Source organism: Carassius gibelio, chromosome B19 (genome assembly GCF_023724105.1).
Source record: "Carassius gibelio isolate Cgi1373 ecotype wild population from Czech Republic chromosome B19, carGib1.2-hapl.c, whole genome shotgun sequence".
NCBI lineage: Eukaryota > Metazoa > Chordata > Actinopteri > Cypriniformes > Cyprinidae > Carassius > Carassius gibelio.
In genome coordinates this window covers 3,887,001-3,906,431 of record NC_068414.1, presented here as the reverse complement: position 1 = coordinate 3,906,431, position 19,431 = coordinate 3,887,001, and the positions used below count along the sequence as shown (strand labels likewise).

At 42.9% G+C, this 19,431-nt stretch overlaps 1 long non-coding RNA gene and 1 other non-coding gene across 2 annotated transcripts; both read left to right on the top strand.

Moving 5' to 3' along the window:
• The first annotated feature begins 3,513 nt into the window (after nt 1–3,513).
• trnad-guc (transfer RNA aspartic acid (anticodon GUC)) lies at nt 3,514–3,585 on the top strand. Its single transcript has one exon. It is a non-coding gene; the product is annotated as a tRNA-Asp (tRNA).
• A 1,204-nt stretch (nt 3,586–4,789) lies between these two features.
• Nucleotides 4,790–7,730, top strand: LOC127979073 (uncharacterized). Its single transcript, XR_008158720.1, has 3 exons — nt 4,790–5,018; nt 5,736–5,813; nt 6,882–7,730. It is a non-coding gene; the product is annotated as an uncharacterized LOC127979073 (long non-coding RNA).
• Nucleotides 7,731–19,431: the final 11,701 nt, after the last annotated feature.

Genomic DNA, 19,431 nt, shown 5'->3' with positions numbered 1-19,431 from the left:
TGTACTTTAGAGTGTTAAATAATTGTATCGACTCTGTATTGTTATTTTATCTTGCTCAGTTTTGTAAACATGTTAGTTTACAATGTTAGTTACGGCTATTATTAAACTCTGTAAATAAATATTTTATTTAAAATACTCTACCAGTCAAATGTTTTTCAGCAGTAAGATTTGTAATGTTTTTTGAGGAGTCTCTTCTGCTCACCAAGCCTGCCTTTATTTTATCCAAAAGTACAGCAAAAACAGTAGCATTTTAAACATTCTTACTATACTTTAAATCAGCTGCTTTCTATTTCAATTCAATTCAAGTTTATTTGTATAGCAATTTTTACAATACAAATCGTTGCAAAGCAACTTTACAGAAAATTATGTTTCTACAATATTTAGTAGTAGATTAAGGCGGTGACTGTCAGTTTGTGCACGTTTGACAGGATTTTTAGAAAAATGAATACAAGTAGTCGTACGTAGTCAGCCAGACTATGAACATTATTAATATTATGAATAATTAATAATTATTATATGATGTAGTCACATGTGTAGCAATATTTGTTAGTCTGTTGTTGATTCAGGGTTAGCATCATCTGAGGTCCTCTGAGGGTCAGCATCATCTCTTCTCAGGTGTTCTGGATCCAGACTGGAGCTTGTGTAAATCCTAGTTACCACAGGATGAAGATCCCAGCAGAAACAGAGAAACACATAGAGACATCATTAGCATAGCTGCTGATCCATCAAAGTAAAATTAATTAGTTTAACCAAAGATAAAGAATAATAATGCACTCACAATTTAAGAGATATATTATTTGAAAGCTTGGCGAAAGAGATGTGTTTTTAATCTAGATTTAAACAGAGACAGTGTGTCTGAACCCCGAACATTATCAGGAAGTCTATATATTTGAATATATACTGTATTTTATATCTCTGATGTGCAGCTGAATGGTCAGCATCATTCCTCCAGTCTTCAGTGTCACATGATCTTCAGAAATCAGAATAATATGATGGTTTACTGCTCAAATCTACTCAAATCTTACTATATATATATATGTGTATATATGTATTTTTTTTTTAATTTTCATCATCAACATTTTTCATCTTTATCATCACTTTTAATCAATTTAAATCATCCTTGCTAAAAAAAAAGGCATTAATTTCTGTCATTTCTTTCCACCCAAAAGAATGGTATAATCTATATTGTTAAGAAAGCTTTTTATTTCAAATAAATGCAGATCTTTCTATTTAAAGAATCCCTGGGGGATTGTTTTTCTTGAGCAGTAAATCATATTCTGAAGATTATGTGACACTGAAGACTTGAGTAATGATGTTGAAAATACAGCTGCACATCACATAAAAAATAAAATACATTTTACTATATATTCAAATAGAAAGCAGTTATTTTAACTAGTAAAAATATTCCAACAATATAATTGCTTTTACTGTATTTTGGATCAAATAAAGGCAGGCTTGGTGAGAATTAAAAATCTTACTGTTCAAAAACATTTAACTGGTAGTGTTATATATTTTTTCTGTGTTCTCCACAACTTTAGATTTTATTATTGTTGTTGTTGTTGAATCTATACATTTAAATAGTTTCATGTATTTCAATTTGTTAATTAAAATACCGTAAGCATTTGGCCTTGTTTGAACTGTATTGAACTGCGTGTTAAGTTTTTTTTTAATTTATTGATTAAAACATGTATACATGTGTTATAGATATGTAAACACTGAATGTTATAACTGTTACTATTAAACATAAAAAATTATTTAATGTAAAACATATTTTTATTGTTTTTCTGTTCTCCACATCTTTATTTGTATTATATTTGTAGGTGTTGTTTAATAATCTATGATTATTTTATGTATATTTATTATTATTTATTTTGGTTAATTTTTATTTTCATTTTTAAGTATATTACTCTATTATAAATAAAATGAAAAACTTACTTTTTTTGTGAGTTTTTGTTTTATTTTATATATATGGGTTTTCTGTGCACAGTTATACAAATATAAATAGATGTCTCTTTAAAAATAAAGGCCTGAACCATTATCAAAATGTTATTTTTAATTATTCAAATTTTCTATATTAAAAATAACTATTCCCTATTATAATGTACATGTTTATTAAGATTGTTGCACATTTTGTACATCGTACAAAAAACAGTTATTACAAGATTTATTTTATCTGTTCACAAAGTTTGTTTATTATATGTTAATCATAATTAAAGTGTATCTAGATGAAAAAACGAATATGAACTCATTTTATAGTATTTGTGGCCGAGACGGGATTCGAACCTCTAATTCTGTGTATTTTACTCGTCCCGCCTCCCTGCAATTTCCTTTGTTTCTATTGGCTAGTCAGCGCTCTACACCTATCCGCGACTGGCCAATGCTTGGAAGGCAGCTATGCTCACCACTATACCACCAACGCAGTCAGCAGTCAGCAACTTGCGCCGTCACTAAGAAGGCTCGAAGTGCACGAGTCGCCGATAGGGCTAGAGGAGCAGATGAGATCTTTGTTTGGACCCGTCACTAAAGAGAGCCTTCAAGAATTTGCATCCCGTCACGTACAAGAAAGCGCTGCCTTCCCATCCGGCTAAATAAACACGAAGTGGTCAAACGCAGAGAGTGCCTATAATAACCAAAAGCCCAATCAAGGCAATCTCTTTCTCATGCCTCTGTCTGAAAAGTTGGATAAAATCTTATATGAAAAAAAAAGTCTTTTAAAGAAATCCCTTATTCCGAGGTCACCGTAGCCACCAGATCCAGTCTGTATCCGCTTCAGTCACCCGGATCCAGTCCGTATACAGAGAAGATGGTGGATCAACACCTAGAAAGGACCTCTATGGCCCAGAAACACAGCGGAGACCGTGACAACTAGATGAGCCGCAGATACAAATCCCCTGTAAAGACCACCTGGACAAGACCACAGGAAACAGATGATTCTTCTGCACAGTCTGACATTCCTGCAGCCTGGAGCTGATCTACCTGTTTCGTCTGACAAGGGGAGAACTGTCTCCCCGATTGAGCCTGGTTTCTCACCGGGTTTTTTCTCCATCCTTTCACCGATCGAGTTTTGGTTTCTTGCCTCTGTCGCTTCTGGCAGGCGGAGCTGGGGACACTTCAAGTACAGCGATATCGTTGACTTGATTGCAAATTATTGCACAGATACTATTTAAACTGAACTTAGCTGAATGATGTCATCAAAGAGTTCAATAACGAAATGCCTTTAACTGTCATTTTGCTTTTTGACGCACTGTGTTCCTAATTAATGTTGTTCAGTTGCATTGACGCAATACTTTTTGTTTAAAGCGCAATTTAAAAAAAAAAAAAAAAAAAAAAAAAAGTCCAAACAATGACCCCTGCTACGGGTAGTGTTCCAAGTGTTATGCGACTTCAGCTAATGATGGGTCCATCAGAAATTTTACGGTGCTAGGGCTGGGTCTGCGTCAGAAGAAGCCATGCATTGTTTAGTTATGTCAGTGCAGTGCCGTCAGTTGGGGGAGAAACGGCAGCATGCACGGCTCCTCGTTAGTATAGTGGACAGTATATCCGCCTGTCACGCGGAAGACCGGGGTTCGATTCCCCGACGGGGAGAGCTGGTTCTTTTCGTCTTCCGAATGATCCATCCAAAATGTTTGGTTGGAGTCGCAGGTCACAGAAGGAGTTCTGCTTCGACGTCAGCCCGAGCCAAAGGACATGCGTGGGCCGGGAATCGAACCCGGGTCAACTGCTTGGAAGGCAGCTATGCTCACCACTATACCACCAACGCAGGCGGAAGTCAGCAACTTGCGCCGTCACTAAGAAGGCTCGAAGTGCACGAGTCGCCGATAGGGCTAGAGGAGCAGATGAGATCTTTGTTTGGACCCGTCACTAAAGAGAGCCTTCAAGAATTTGCATCCCGTCACGTAAAAGAAAGTGCTGCCTTCCCATCCGGCTAAATAAACACGAAGTGGTCAAACGCAGAGAGTGCCTATAATAACCAAAAGCCCAATCAAGGCAATCTCTTTCTCATGCCTCTGTCTGAAAAGTTGGATAAAATCTTATATGAAAAAAAAAGTCTTTTAAAGAAATCCCTTATTCCGAGGTCACCGTAGCCACCAGATCCAGTCTGTATCCGCTTCAGTCACCCGGATCCAGTCCGTATCCAGAGAAGATGGTGGATCAACACCTAGAAAGGACCTCTATGGCCCAGAAACACAGCGGAGACCGTGACAACTAGATGAGCCGCAGATACAAATCCCCTGTAAAGACCACCTGGACAAGACCACAGGAAACAGATGATTCTTCTGCACAGTCTGACATTCCTGCAGCCTGGAGCTGATCTACTGGTTTCGTCTGACAAGGGGAGAACTGTCTCCCCGACTGAGCCTGGTTTCTCACCGGGTTTTTTCTCCATCCTTTCACCGATCGAGTTTTGGTTTCTTGCCTCTGTCGCTTCTGGCAGGCGGAGCTGGGGACACTTCAAGTACAGCGATATCGTTGACTTGATTGCAAATTATTGCACAGATACTATTTAAACTGAACTTAGCTGAATGATGTCATCAAAGAGTTCAATAACGAAATGCCTTTAACTGTCATTTTGCTTTTTGACGCACTGTGTTCCTAATTAATGTTGTTCAGTTGCATTGACGCAATACTTTTTGTTTAAAGCGCAATTTAAAAAAAAAAAAAAAAAAAAAAAAAGAGTCCAAACAATGACCCCTGCTACGGGTAGTGTTGCAAGTGTTATGCGACTTCAGCTAATGATGGGTCCATCAGAAATTTTACGGTGCTAGGGCTGGGTCTGCGTCAGCCGCGGCCTTGAATTGTTTAGCTAAACGGCCCTAAACCGTTTCCCATTCATTCTCAATGGTAGTGCTAAACCACTACGGATGTAATATACTTTCGGCCGCTAGCGCTCTCGTGGCGCTCTTCCGGTTTTGGGCACCGCGGGAAGTTTGAATTCGCAGAAGAAGGAGAAGAAGAAAACACATAACAGCGATCGCCTCCGTTGTTAAATTCAACGCATTCTCAAGCGTCTATCAAAGGTAAGATACTTTACGTGATATCAGCTGACGTTTCGTTACCGTTAATGATGAAATCACGTTGGTAAACTTTGCTCGTTTCTAAACGGTTTACTATAGTTCAGCCTAGATATATTTGTTTGCAAATTATGAATGAACATAGCCATGATTTACGTTTCTGTGTATTGTTTGTCATCATTAACATGTCATCTGTTGATTACAAGTTGAATTATGAATGAAGTAAACATTATTTTCACTTTTGTAATGAGATTACATGTATTCCACAGTTCAGAAATGTTTTCTGACTATGGTTTTACTATAGTAACCATGATTTAGCCATGTTATTTTAGTAGAATCACAACAATAAATGTACTATTGTTGTTATTGCATTGGCATTATATTTACAGGACAGTCATGAGACTTTAAATGAATGTCAGTCTGCCAAGAACAGCAAGATTACTATAGTTTTACAATGAAACTGCATACAGTCTTATAGGATTTAAAAACTTTTATTTGTGAATATCATACGGTCCCAATGCTTACACACACACACACACACACACACACACACACACATATATATATATATATATATATATATATATATATATATATATATATAAAATATTATGTGTATCAATTTAAGTATTATTTATGTGTGTGAGTGTGTTTGTTCGTGTCTGTAATATAGTTATAATTATTCCTTTTTTTAATATTGCTATATTGTTGTTGTTCTTTCAGAGAGCACTGCTTCTTCACTGATTGTGTCTTTGCTGTCTTCTTTTCCTGGGACCCGAGCAGATCTTCAGTCAGAGACAGGTGAATATTTAACACATTAACAACAAACACACAAGAGTTCCTGCAGGTTTTAAAGTCTTAAAATGTCTTAATTTACCCTTACACAAATTAATGCCTTAAGAAAGTTTGAAAGGAATGAATCACTTCCTCTGAGTTTTGTCTTGTTTTCCAGTGCAGATATCTTTCAATCAATATGTAATTTATGATGCAAATGTAAAATGAAGTCTTGAAAAATGTAACACTAATTAAATAAGTTTACTAAGGAGCCTCGCACATGACATGCAGGAAAAAATATAAGGCTAAAACGTGTGTGATTTACTAATTCATTCCCTCAATGTACTAAAACGTGCACACGATTACTATAGCGTTCCCTCGATTTACTATTGCCAGCAAATTAGTAAAGCATGCACACAATTTATTTATTTTTTTCTTGCATGTCATGTGCGGGGCTCCTTAGTTTACACTTAAAACAATAAAAAAATATTCGTCAATGATTTACTATAACTTTTCTTTGAATTTAGGTGACTTTTTTTCCCTAAATGGCAGATATTACTTCTTGTTATAATCACACAATTCTTTCAAACAAGTCTTTGTATTTCATGTAATTTTGTATCTCCAGTAAATGTATCTTTATTTTATAATATTTATGCATGTTCACTGGAAAACAAGGCAGCATGATTTTGCAGCATGATCTGAACGTACAGTAACATATGAAATGTTGTAGTGTCTGGGAGCAGAGGCTTTCAGTGTGTTTCTGTCAAATTAAATTATGAATATCTGTTGGAAGTTGTGTTTTCAAACTCTGAAGTTAATACTACTATCCAGACATTTCCATTTACAGAACATATTTGTGTTTTTCCTCATTTGTTCCTCAAATTTGATTTGCTTGGTTTTAAAAAGGTCTTAACTTCACCTTCATAAACCTGAAGAAACTGTTTCCTTACACATTAAACTCAATATTCAGCTTGTTGTAGACCCCACTGGTTCTCTGTCTGTGTCCTCGCTGTCCTCATCTCATGGGTCTCATGTGGAGCCTCACTCTGAATGTTCATGATGCGTAAATTGATCACATGTTTCCCCTCTGTATAGGAACTACATGTATGTCACCTCTGCATGTGCTGGCCGTACCTGACCTGTGAAGACTGCTGACAGGGTGTTTGTACTGGACAGCGAACGCTGAGCCTATCGACAACGTGCTTAATAAACACCACAGGAAGACATCCTAACAGCACGCTCCATATGACCACAAAACTACACGTCACATTATGTCAAGCACCTGACCACACTGCTGAACACCAGTTCTTCATTAAACACGACTGCAGAAAAGTAAACACCAGGATGTCATTCCAAGACTTTATGGAAATGGAGCACTTTAGACTGAACTGAAGGACACAAAGAAACAGGACTGCAAAAACACGAAAGGCCTGGAGATGAACACGTTGTTCACTTGTGCAGATTTTGTGAAATGGAACTTAGCCAGGATCCAAACAGTCCTCACACACACACACACACACACACACACAGGCTATCCTGAAATAAGTTCAAAAAAGTTTTTGAAAAAAAGTAAAGCTAAAGTCTTCTTTATTTACCAACATCAGGGCATTGAGAAAGAGGTGACCTGGAAAGAGTCTAAAGAAAAATACGAGATATTAATTTGCAGCTTATTTAGCAATATTTAACTCATGTATATACTGTATATTTTAATTTTTCAGTATGAGATTGTAATATCTATTTATATTGTCAGAATTCTTTTTTCTATTTAATTATTTTGGCTTGATCTTAAAAGGTGCTAAAAGCATTTAATAAACACAACTGAAAAATACAAATTGCTTCACGAGTGCTGTTTCCACTTCGTATGACTAATATTTTACAGTGTCTATGGTTTTGAAAACTCTTACTTGATCAGTTATCTTAAGTGTGACTTACATTATTCCATCAATCAATTTTCACTCAGTACTTGAATATTACTAAGTTAAATTAAATTTTCTTCAATTTACATTTGAAAAGTAATTTAATATAACCATTTGTGTTTTTATATAATCATGTAATGTATACTAGCATTATTTTACTGTGTTTATTTTATATAATCCTTTGCTTTGTAATCCAAAAAGGAAAGACATAAATTTCAAAAACTTTGTAGCTGTAAGATGTTGTTAAATGTTAGATTTTTTTTATTTATTAAAAAGCATAAAGCTGAGTTTAATAATAGTTTAGACCTGTGTGAGTGGGATTCGAACCCCGGTCCAAATGAATGCATGAAAAAATCTGATTGGCTGTGATGTAATTTCCGCTCTTTGGCCAGCTGCTGCAGTCTGATTGGCTGTCAGCGCATGACAACTATTCGCGGCTGGCCCGTCAGAAGAAGCCATGCATTGTTTAGTTATGTCAGTGCAGTGCCGTCAGTTGGGGGAGAAACGGCAGCATGCACGGCTCCTCGTTAGTATAGTGGACAGTATCTACGCAGGCGGAAGTCAGTAGCTTTATTGACGCACTGTGTTCCTAATAAATGTTGTTCAGTTGCATTGACACAATACTTTTTGTTTAAAGCGCAATTAAAAAAAAAAAAAAAAGAGTCCAAACAATGACCCCTGCTACGGGTAGTGTTGCAAGTGTTGTGCGACTTCAGCTAATGATGGGTCCGTCCGAAATTATTCCATCCAAAAGTTTTGGGTGGAGGCACAGGTCACAGAGGGAGTTCTGCTTCGACGTCAGCCCGAGCCAAAGGACATGCGTTGGCCCGGGAATCGAATCCGGGTCAACTGCTTGGAAGGCAGCTATGCTCACCACTATACCACCAACGCAGTCAGCAGTCAGCAACTTGCGCCGTCACTAAGAAGGCTCGAAGTGCACGAGTCGCCGATAGGGCTAGAGGAGCAGATGAGATCTTTGTTTGGACCCGTCACTAAAGAGAGCCTTCAAGAATTTGCATCCCGTCACGTACAAGAAAGCGCTGCCTTCCCATCCGGCTAAATAAACACGAAGTGGTCAAACGCAGAGAGTGCCTATAATAACCAAAAGCCCAATCAAGGCAATCTCTTTCTCATGCCTCTGTCTGAAAAGTTGGATAAAATCTTATATGAAAAAAAAAGTCTTTTAAAGAAATCCCTTATTCCGAGGTCACCGTAGCCACCAGATCCAGTCTGTATCCGCTTCAGTCACCCGGATCCAGTCCGTATCCAGAGAAGATGTTGGATCAACACCTAGAAAGGACCTCTATGGCCCAGAAACACAGCGGAGACCGCCAACGCAGGCGGAAGTCAGTAGCTTTATTGACGCACTGTGTTCCTAATAAATGTTGTTCAGTTGCATTGACACAATACTTTTTGTTTAAAGCGCAATAAAAAAAAAAAAAAAGAGTCCAAACAATGACCCCTGCTACGGGTAGTGTTGCAAGTGTTATGCGACTTCAGCTAATGATGGGTCCATCCGAAATTATTCCATCCAAAAGTTTTGGGTGGAGGCACAGGTCACAGAGGGAGTTCTGCTTCGACGTCAGCCCGAGCCAAAGGACATGCGTTGGCCGGGAATCGAATCCGGGTCAACTGCTTGGAAGGCAGCTATGCTCACCACTATACCACCAACGCAGTCAGCAGTCAGCAACTTACGCCGTCACTAAGAAGGCTCGAAGTGCACGAGTCGCCGATAGGGCTAGAGGAGAAATCCCTTATTCCGAGGTCACCGTAGCCACCAGATCCAGTCTGTATCCGCTTCAGTCACCCGGATCCAGTCCGTATCCAGAGAAGATGTTGGATCAACACCTAGAAAGGACCTCTATGGCCCAGAAACACAGCGGAGACCGTGACAACTAGATGAGCCGCAGATACAAATCCCCTGTAAAGACCACCTGGACAAGACCACAGGAAACAGATGATTCTTCTGCACAGTCTGACATTCCTGCAGCCTGGAGCTGATCTACCTGTTTCGTCTGACAAGGGGAGAACTGTCTCCCCGACTGAGCCTGGTTTCTCACCGGGTTTTTTCTCCATCCTTTCACCGATTGAGTTTTGGTTTCTTGCCTCTGTCGCTTCTGGCAGGCGGAGCTGGGGACACTTCAAGTACAGCGATATCGTTGACTTGATTGCAAATTATTGCACAGATACTATTTAAACTGAACTTAGCTGAATTATGTCATCAAAGAGTTCAATAACGAAATGCCTTTAACTGTCATTTTGCTTTTTGACGCACTGTGTTCCTAATTAATGTTGTTCAGTTGCATTGACGCAATACTTTTTGTTTAAAGCGCAATTTAAAAAAAAAAAAAAAAAAAAAAGAGTCCAAACAATGATCCCCTGCTACGGGTAGTGTTCCAAGTGTTATGCGACTTCAGCTAATGATGGGTCCATCAGAAATTTTACGGTGCTAGGGCTGGGTCTGCGTCAGAAGAAGCCATGCATTGTTTAGTTATGTCAGTGCAGTGCCGTCAGTTGGGGGAGAAACGGCAGCATGCACGGCTCCTCGTTAGTATAGTGGACAGTATCTCCGCCTGTCACGCGGAAGACCGGGTTCGATTCCCCGACGGGGAGAGCTGGTTCTTTTCGTCTTCCGAATGATCCATCCAAAATGTTTGGTTGGAGTCGCAGGTCACAGAAGGAGTTCTGCTTCGACGTCAGCCCGAGCCAAAGGACATGCGTTGGCCGGGAATCGAACCCGGGTCAACTGCTTGGAAGGCAGCTATGCTCACCACTATACCACCAACGCAGGCGGAAGTCAGCAACTTGCGCCGTCACTAAGAAGGCTCGAAGTGCACGAGTCGCCGATAGGGCTAGAGGAGCAGATGAGATCTTTGTTTGGACCCGTCACTAAAGAGAGCCTTCAAGAATTTGCATCCCGTCACGTACAAGAAAGTGCTGCCTTCCCATCCGGCTAAATAAACACGAAGTGGTCAAACGCAGAGAGTGCCTATAATAACCAAAAGCCCAATCAAGGCAATCTCTTTCTCATGCCTCTGTCTGAAAAGTTGGATAAAATCTTATATGAAAAAAAAAGTCTTTTAAAGAAATCCCTTATTCCGAGGTCACCGTAGCCACCAGATCCAGTCTGTATCCGCTTCAGTCACCCGGATCCAGTCCGTATCCAGAGAAGATGTTGGATCAACACCTAGAAAGGACCTCTATGGCCCAGAAACACAGCGGAGACCGTGACAACTAGATGAGCCGCAGATACAAATCCCCTGTAAAGACCACCTGGACAAGACCACAGGAAACAGATGATTCTTCTGCACAGTCTGACATTCCTGCAGCCTGGAGCTGATCTACCTGTTTCGTCTGACAAGGGGAGAACTGTCTCCCCGACTGAGCCTGGTTTCTCACCGGGTTTTTTCTCCATCCTTTCACCGATCGAGTTTTGGTTTCTTGCCTCTGTCGCTTCTGGCAGGCGGAGCTGGGGACACTTCAAGTACAGCGATATTGTTGACTTGATTGCAAATTATTGCACAGATACTATTTAAACTGAACTTAGCTGAATGATGTCATCAAAGAGTTCAATAACGAAATGCCTTTAACTGTCATTTTGCTTTTTGACGCACTGTGTTCCTAATTAATGTTGTTCAGTTGCATTGACGCAATACTTTTTGTTTAAAGCGCAATTTAAAAAAAAAAAAAAAAAAAAAAAGAGTCCAAACAATGACCCCTGCTACGGGTAGTGTTCCAAGTGTTATGCGACTTCAGCTAATGATGGGTCCATCAGAAATTTTACGGTGCTAGGGCTGGGTCTGCGTCAGAAGAAGCCATGCATTGTTTAGTTATGTCAGTGCAGTGCCGTGAGTTGGGGGAGAAACGGCAGCATGCACGGCTCCTCGTTAGTATAGTGGACAGTATCTCCGCCTGTCACGCGGAAGACCGGGGTTCGATTCCCCGACGGGGAGAGCTGGTTCTTTTCGTCTTCCGAATGATCCATCCAAAATGTTTGGTTGGAGTCGCAGGTCACAGAAGGAGTTCTGCTTCGACGTCAGCCCGAGCCAAAGGACATGCGTTGGCCGGGAATCGAACCCGGCTCAACTGCTTGGAAGGCAGCTATGCTCACCACTATACCACCAACGCAGGCGGAAGTCAGTAGCTTTATTGACGCACTGTGTTCCTAATAAATGTTGTTCAGTTGCATTGACACAATACTTTTTGTTTAAAGCGCAATTAAAAAAAAAAAAAAAGAGTCCAAACAATGACCCCTGCTACGGGTAGTGTTGCAAGTGTTGTGCGACTTCAGCTAATGTCAGCAGGTCACAGAGGGAGTTCTGCTTCGACGTCAGCCCGAGCCAAAGGACATGCGTTGGCCGGGAATCGAATCCGGGTCAACTGCTTGGAAGGCAGCTATGCTCACCACTATACCACCAACGCAGTCAGCAGTCAGCAACTTGCGCCGTCACTAAGAAGGCTCGAAGTGCACTAGTCGCCGATAGGGCTAGAGGAGCAGATGAGATCTTTGTTTGGACCCGTCACTAAAGAGAGCCTTCAAGAATTTGCATCCCGTCACGTACAAGAAAGCGCTGCCTTCCCATCCGGCTAAATAAACACGAAGTGGTCAAACGCAGAGAGTGCCTATAATAACCAAAAGCCCAATCAAGGCAATCTCTTTCTCATGCCTCTGTCTGAAAAGTTGGATAAAATCTTATATGAAAAAAAAAGTCTTTTAAAGAAATCCCTTATTCCGAGGTCACCGTAGCCACCAGATCCAGTCTGTATCCGCTTCAGTCACCCGGATCCAGTCCGTATACAGAGAAGATGGTGGATCAACACCTAGAAAGGACCTCTATGGCCCAGAAACACAGCGGAGACCGCCAACGCAGGCGGAAGTCAGTAGCTTTATTGACGCACTGTGTTCCTAATAAATGTTGTTCAGTTGCATTGACACAATACTTTTTGTTTAAAGCGCAATTAAAAAAAAAAAAAAGAGTCCAAACAATGACCCCTGCTACGGGTAGTGTTGCAAGTGTTATGCGACTTCAGCTAATGATGGGTCCATCCGAAATTATTCCATCCAAAAGTTTTGGGTGGAGGCACAGGTCACAGAGGGAGTTCTGCTTCGACGTCAGCCTGAGCCAAAGGACATGCGTTGGCCGGGAATCGAATCCGGGTCAACTGCTTGGAAGGCAGCTATGCTCACCACTATACCACCAACGCAGTCGGCAGTCAGCAACTTGCGCCGTCACTAAGAAGGCTCGAAGTGCACGAGTCGCCGATAGGGCTAGAGGAGCAGATGAGATCTTTGTTTGGACCCGTCACTAAAGAGAGCCTTCAAGAATTTGCATCCCGTCACGTACAAGAAAGCGCTGCCTTCCCATCCGGCTAAATAAACACGAAGTGGTCAAACGCAGAGAGTGCCTATAATAACCAAAAGCCCAATCAAGGCAATCTCTTTCTCATGCCTCTGTCTGAAAAGTTGGATAAAATCTTATATGAAAAAAAAAAGTCTTTTAAAGAAATCCCTTATTCCGAGGTCACCGTAGCCACCAGATCCAGTCTGTATCCGCTTCAGTCACCCGGATCCAGTCCGTATCCAGAGAAGATGTTGGATCAACACCTAGAAAGGACCTCTATGGCCCAGAAACACAGCGGAGACCGCCAACGCAGGCGGAAGTCAGTAGCTTTATTGACGCACTGTGTTCCTAATAAATGTTGTTCAGTTGCATTGACACAATACTTTTTGTTTAAAGCGCAATTAAAAAAAAAAAAAAGAGTCCAAACAATGACCCCTGCTACGGGTAGTGTTGCAAGTGTTATGCGACTTCAGCTAATGATGGGTCCATCCGAAATTATTCCATCCAAAAGTTTTGGGTGGAGGCACAGGTCACAGAGGGAGTTCTGCTTCGACGTCAGCCCGAGCCAAAGGACATGCGTTGGCCGGGAATCGAATCCGGGTCAACTGCTTGGAAGGCAGCTATGCTCACCACTATACCACCAACGCAGTCAGCAGTCAGCAACTTGCGCCGTCACTAAGAAGGCTCGAAGTGCACGAGTCGCCGATAGGGCTAGAGGAGAAATCCCTTATTCCGAGGTCACCGTAGCCACCAGATCCAGTCTGTATCCGCTTCAGTCACCCGGATCCAGTCCGTATCCAGAGAAGATGTTGGATCAACACCTAGAAAGGACCTCTATGGCCCAGAAACACAGCGGAGACCGTGACAACTAGATGAGCCGCAGATACAAATCCCCTGTAAAGACCACCTGGACAAGACCACAGGAAACAGATGATTCTTCTGCACAGTCTGACATTCCTGCAGCCTGGAGCTGATCTACCTGTTTCGTCTGACAAGGGGAGAACTGTCTCCCCGACTGAGCCTGGTTTCTCACCGGGTTTTTTCTCCATCCTTTCACCGATCGAGTTTTGGTTTCTTGCCTCTGTCGCTTCTGGCAGGCGGAGCTGGGGACACTTCAAGTACAGCGATATCGTTGACTTGATTGCAAATTATTGCACAGATACTATTTAAACTGAACTTAGCTGAATGATGTCATCAAAGAGTTCAATAACGAAATGCCTTTAACTGTCATTTTGCTTTTTGACGCACTGTGTTCCTAATTAATGTTGTTCAGTTGCATTGACGCAATACTTTTTGTTTAAAGCGCAATTTAAAAAAAAAAAAAAAAAAAAAAAAAAGAGTCCAAACAATGACCCCTGCTACGGGTAGTGTTCCAAGTGTTATGCGACTTCAGCTAATGATGGGTCCATCAGAAATTTTACGGTGCTAGGGCTGGGTCTGCGTCAGAAGAAGCCATGCATTGTTTAGTTATGTCAGTGCAGTGCCGTCAGTTGGGGGAGAAACGGCAGCATGCACGGCTCCTCGTTAGTATAGTGGACAGTATCTCCGCCTGTCACGCGGAAGACCGGGGTTCGATTCCCCGACGGGGAGAGCTGGTTCTTTTCGTCTTCCGAATGATCCATCCAAAATGTTTGGTTGGAGTCGCAGGTCACAGAAGGAGTTCTGCTTCGACGTCAGCCCGAGCCAAAGGACATGCGTTGGCCGGGAATCGAACCCGGCTCAACTGCTTGGAAGGCAGCTATGCTCACCACTATACCACCAACGCAGGCGGAAGTCAGTAGCTTTATTGACGCACTGTGTTCCTAATAAATGTTGTTCAGTTGCATTGACACAATACTTTTTGTTTAAAGCGCAATTAAAAAAAAAAAAAAAGAGTCCAAACAATGACCCCTGCTACGGGTAGTGTTGCAAGTGTTGTGCGACTTCAGCTAATGTCAGCAGGTCACAGAGGGAGTTCTGCTTCGACGTCAGCCCGAGCCAAAGGACATGCGTTGGCCGGGAATCGAATCCGGGTCAACTGCTTGGAAGGCAGCTATGCTCACCACTATACCACCAACGCAGTCAGCAGTCAGCAACTTGCGCCGTCACTAAGAAGGCTCGAAGTGCACTAGTCGCCGATAGGGCTAGAGGAGCAGATGAGATCTTTGTTTGGACCCGTCACTAAAGAGAGCCTTCAAGAATTTGCATCCCGTCACGTACAAGAAAGCGCTGCCTTCCCATCCGGCTAAATAAACACGAAGTGGTCAAACGCAGAGAGTGCCTATAATAACCAAAAGCCCAATCAAGGCAATCTCTTTCTCATGCCTCCGTCTGAAAAGTTGGATAAAATCTTATATGAAAAAAAAAGTCTTTTAAAGAAATCCCTTATTCCGAGGTCACCGTAGCCACCAGATCCAGTCTGTATCTGCTTTAGTCACCCGGATCCAGTCCGTATCCAGAGAAGATGTTGGATCAACACCTAGAAAGGACCTCTATGGCCCAGAAACACAGCGGAGACCGCCAACGCAGGCGGAAGTCAGTAGCTTTATTGACGCACTGTGTTCCTAATAAATGTTGTTCAGTTGCATTGACACAATACTTTTTGTTTAAAGCGCAATTAAAAAAAAAAAAAAGAGTCCAAACAATGACCCCTGCTACGGGTAGTGTTGCAAGTGTTATGCGACTTCAGCTAATGATGGGTCCATCCGAAATTATTCCATCCAAAAGTTTTGGGTGGAGGCACAGGTCACAGAGGGAGTTCTGCTTCGACATCAGCCCGAGCCAAAGGACATGCGTTGGCTGGGAATCGAATCCGGGTCAACTGCTTGGAAGGCAGCTATGCTCACCACTATACCACCAACGCAGTCAGCAGTCAGCAACTTGCGCCGTCACTAAGAAGGCTCGAAGTGCACGAGTCGCCGATAGGGCTAGAGGAGAAATCCCTTATTCCGAGGTCACCGTAGCCACCAGATCCAGTCTGTATCCGCTTCAGTCACCCGGATCCAGTCCGTATCCAGAGAAGATGTTGGATCAACACCTAGAAAGGACCTCTATGGCCCAGAAACACAGCGGAGACCGTGACAACTAGATGAGCCGCAGATACAAATCCCCTGTAAAGACCACCTGGACAAGACCACAGGAAACAGATGATTCTTCTGCACAGTCTGACATTCCTGCAGCCTGGAGCTGATCTACCTGTTTCGTCTGACAAGGGGAGAACTGTCTCCCCGACTGAGCCTGGTTTCTCACCGGGTTTTTTCTCCATCCTTTCACCGATCGAGTTTTGGTTTCTTGCCTCTGTCGCTTCTGGCAGGCGGAGCTGGGGACACTTCAAGTACAGCGATATCGTTGACTTGATTGCAAATTATTGCACAGATACTATTTAAACTGAACTGAGTTCAATAACGAAATGCCTTTAACTGTCATTTTGCTTTTTGACGCACTGTGTTCCTAATTAATGTTGTTCAGTTGCATTGACGCAATACTTTTTGTTTAAAGCGCAATTTAAAAAAAAAAAAAAAAAAAAAAAGAGTCCAAACAATGACCCCTGCTACGGGTAGTGTTCCAAGTGTTATGCGACTTCAGCTAATGATGGGTCCATCAGAAATTTTACGGTGCTAGGGCTGGGTCTGCGTCAGAAGAAGCCATGCATTGTTTAGTTATGTCAGTGCAGTGCCGTCAGTTGGGGGAGAAACGGCAGCATGCACGGCTCCTCGTTAGTATAGTGGACAGTATCTCCGCCTGTCACGCGGAAGACCGGGGTTCGATTCCCCGACGGGGAGAGCTGGTTCTTTTCGTCTTCCGAATGATCCATCCAAAATGTTTGGTTGGAGTCGCAGGTCACAGAAGGAGTTCTGCTTCGACGTCAGCCCGAGCCAAAGGACATGCGTTGGCCGGGAATCGAACCCGGCTCAACTGCTTGGAAGGCAGCTATGCTCACCACTATACCACCAACGCAGGCGGAAGTCAGTAGCTTTATTGACGCACTGTGTTCCTAATAAATGTTGTTCAGTTGCATTGACACAATACTTTTTGTTTAAAGCGCAATTAAAAAAAAAAAAAAAGAGTCCAAACAATGACCCCTGCTACGGGTAGTGTTGCAAGTGTTGTGCGACTTCAGCTAATGTCAGCAGGTCACAGAGGGAGTTCTGCTTCGACGTCAGCCCGAGCCAAAGGACATGCGTTGGCCGGGAATCGAATCCGGGTCAACTGCTTGGAAGGCAGCTATGCTCACCACTATACCACCAACGCAGTCAGCAGTCAGCAACTTGCGCCGTCACTAAGAAGGCTCGAAGTGCACTAGTCGCCGATAGGGCTAGAGGAGCAGATGAGATCTTTGTTTGGACCCGTCACTAAAGAGAGCCTTCAAGAATTTGCATCCCGTCACGTACAAGAAAGCGCTGCCTTCCCATCCGGCTAAATAAACACGAAGTGGTCAAACGCAGAGAGTGCCTATAATAACCAAAAGCCCAATCAAGGCAATCTCTTTCTCATGCCTCTGTCTGAAAAGTTGGATAAAATCTTATATGAAAAAAAAAGTCTTTTAAAGAAATCCCTTATTCCGAGGTCACCGTAGCCACCAGATCCAGTCTGTATCCGCTTCAGTCACCCGGATCCAGTCCGTATCCAGAGAAGATGTTGGATCAACACCTAGAAAGGACCTCTATGGCCCAGAAACACAGCGGAGACCGCCAACGCAGGCGGAAGTCAGTAGCTTTATTGACGCACTGTGTTCCTAATAAATGTTGTTCAGTTGCATTGACACAATACTTTTTGTTTAAAGCGCAATTAAAAAAAAAAAAAAAGAGTCCAAACAATGACCCCTGCTACGGGTAGTGTTGCAAGTGTTATGCGACTTCAGCTAATGATGGGTCCATCCGAAATTATTCCATCCAAAAGTTTTGGGTGGAGGCACAGGTCACAGAGGGAGTTCTGCTTCGACGTCAGCCCGAGCCAAAGGACATGCGTTGGCCGGGAATCGAATCCGGGTCAACTGCTTGGAAGGCAGCTATGCTCACCACTATACCACCAACGCAGTCGGCAGTCAGCAACTTGCGCCGTCACTAAGAAGGCTCGAAGTGCACGAGTCGCCGATAGGGCTAGAGGAGAAATCCCTTATTCCGAGGTCACCGTAGCCACCAGATCCAGTCTGTATCCGCTTCAGTCACCCGGATCCAGTCCGTATCCAGAGAAGATGTTGGATCAACACCTAGAAAGGACCTCTATGGCCCAGAAACACAGCGGAGACCGTGACAACTAGATGAGCCGCAGATACAAATCCCCTGTAAAGACCACCTGGACAAGACCACAGGAAACAGATGATTCTTCTGCACAGTCTGACATTCCTGCAGCCTGGAGCTGATCTACCTGTTTCGTCTGACAAGGGGAGAACTGTCTCCCCGACTGAGCCTGGTTTCTCACCGGGTTTTTTCTCCATCCTTTCACCGATCGAGTTTTGGTTTCTTGCCTCTGTCGCTTCTGGCAGGCGGAGCTGGGGACACTTCAAGTACAGCGATATTGTTGACTTGATTGCAAATTATTGCACAGATACTATTTAAACTGAACTTAGCTGAATGATGTCATCAAAGAGTTCAATAACGAAATGCCTTTAACTGTCATTTTGCTTTTTGACGCACTGTGTTCCTAATTAATGTTGTTCAGTTGCATTGACGCAATACTTTTTGTTTAAAGCGCAATTTAAAAAAAAAAAAAAAAAAAAAAAAAGAGTCCAAACAATGACCCCTGCTACGGGTAGTGTTCCAAGTGTTATGCGACTTCAGCTAATGATGGGTCCATCAGAAATTTTACGGTGCTAGGGCTGGGTCTGCGTCAGAAGAAGCCATGCATTGTTTAGTTATGTCAGTGCAGTGCCGTCAGTTGGGGGAGAAACGGCAGCATGCACGGCTCCTCGTTAGTATAGTGGACAGTATCTCCGCCTGTCACGCGGAAGACCGGGGTTCGATTCCCCGACGGGGAGAGCTGGTTCTTTTCGTCTTCCGAATGATCCATCCAAAATGTTTGGTTGGAGTCGCAGGTCACAGAAGGAGTTCTGCTTCGACGTCAGCCCGAGCCAAAGGACATGCGTTGGCCGGGAATCGAACCCGGCTCAACTGCTTGGAAGGCAGCTATGCTCACCACTATACCACCAACGCAGTCAGCAGTCAGCAACTTGCGCCGTCACTAAGAAGGCTCGAAGTGCACTAGTCGCCGATAGGGCTAGAGGAGCAGATGAGATCTTTGTTTGGACCCGTCACTAAAGAGAGCCTTCAAGAATTTGCATCCCGTCACGTACAAGAAAGCGCTGCCTTCCCATCCGGCTAAATAAACACGAAGTGGTCAAACGCAGAGAGTGCCTATAATAACCAAAAGCCCAATCAAGGCAATCTCTTTCTCATGCCTCTGTCTGAA